The sequence below is a fragment of the Brassica oleracea genome, chromosome C4 (genome assembly GCF_000695525.1).
Source record: "Brassica oleracea var. oleracea cultivar TO1000 chromosome C4, BOL, whole genome shotgun sequence".
NCBI lineage: Eukaryota > Viridiplantae > Streptophyta > Magnoliopsida > Brassicales > Brassicaceae > Brassica > Brassica oleracea.
Window position 1 is genome coordinate 12587895 of NC_027751.1, and position 2012 is coordinate 12589906.

Genomic DNA, 2012 nt, shown 5'->3' on the forward strand with positions numbered 1-2012 from the left:
TGGTGCCAGTTTTGTAGGTGTGAAAGAAGTGGCATGTTCTGGAAGACATATGTGACTCTCCTGAAATAGAGATGCTCTCTCCAGATTTTTCTGATGTTGTCCTTGGTAACAGGGATCATCTCACCAGCTACGCTCCTTGCATATCCAGACTCATCTCTGTAGACACCATATTCGTCCTTCTGTTCCCATCTGAACTTTCTGGTTCCATAGATGTCATACGCGTGACGTCCATATTTGTAACGTCTGTCGATCGATGGTGAAGATGCCTTGTCGAACGATGTAAGAGTATCCTTGTCGATCGATGTTTGGCCTACTGGTTGGCATGATTGGTGTGAACCAATTTCTGTTGTGTCGGCCCTTGGATGTTCGTCTGGAACAGCTGGGATGTTGTCTGGAATGCTGCGTTGCTGCAAAAACAAGTTGTCTGGTCCATTGGCCAGACAAAGAATATCTGCTATGTCCTCTCTGGATACTTGTAGAATTCTCCTATCCATAGGTCTTGCATGGCCATCTGGGTCCCTGAAAATACAAAATTCATCAAGAGTTAGAAAACCGTAATCAATACTCATATTCTTCTTAGTAAATAAAGAAATTTTAGGTTTAGAATGCGAATCGATCGATGTTGATACTGGAGTATTGATCGATGGTAGACGTTTGTCTGTTGAATTAGGGTTTTTGGATCGAAATGTTCTTCCTTGATGTTCCTTCTGATTTGTTTGTGGGAGCATTCATCTTTTCTGCTATGGTGTCGTGAGAAGTAATCTGGGTGCAAAACTCCTTATATAGCTATTGGTAAACCTACTTGGAATTGGAATATTCCCTTTTTCCTTTTCAAAGGCGGCGGCTTTAATATCGATCGATGTACCTAGTGTGGTATCGATCGATGCATAAGATCGTCTTGCTGGATGAGGGTGGGTATCGACCCATGCTGAGTAGTCTCTGTCGATCGATGGTGGAGACGTGTTGTTGAAGGAATGTCTTGAATATCTTTCATCCTGCATAGCAATCTCTATAGCTCTTTCCTTCCAGTAATCCTCATCATACACCTCAGTAAGATCCTCATTGGATGAAGGAATTACAGTCTCTACTGCAAAACTTTCATGGAATTCACTGTCTGCCCAACTGCCTACAGAATAGTCATCACGTCCTTTTTTGTTGGGTTGTTGAAAGGCAAAGTCTGGATAAAACTGATCTGGTAATGTGAAGTGGTCTACCGGATGCTTCCCGTCGAGCGACGTGGGATAGTGTTCATCGGTAGTCGGGGACTCATTGGAATCGATCGATGATGCAGTGTGAGTGTCGATCGATTCTGAGTACTCGGTTTCGTACTCTGCTCCACAATGGCATGCTACAATGTAGCCAAGATTATTTCCAAGTTCCACGAGGTTGACCTGTTGTCTCACAACTCGAACTAGGTCATAGTGGACGTCTAGATTTATCAATATCAGACACAATCTGTTGGTGTTCATGTCACATACAGCTCCTACTGTAGCCAGGAAAGGTCTTCCAAGCAGAAGTGAAGAGTTCCAGTTAAGCTTGATATCCAGGACATGAAAATCTACTGGGACATGGGCATTACAAATCTGTACCTCAAGGGCTCTTATGATGCCTCCTGAGCTTCTTTCTGAAAGGTCCACGAAGGAGAAAGATTCTGATGAAGGCTATATTTTCAGACCCAGCTGGTCTGCCATAACCCTAGGTAGTATGCTGACTGATGCTCCTGTGTAACAAAGTGCATGAGGGAATTCAATACCCTTCACTACACATGGTATTGCGAACTTCCCAAGATCACTCTACTTCTTCAATGTGATCCTTAGTTTCATCATTTCCCTGACATGATGAAACATTCTCCTAATGTCCTCCTCAGTATCCTTAGTCTCTCTGAAGAACATCCACAACCGGTGTGTGTAATAAACTTCATCAAAAGGTATCTCCACTGGGATTATGAGGACTCTCTTAGTGAAACCATCCATCACCTTCTCATTAGCTTCCCTCTTAAGGTTCTTAGGAAT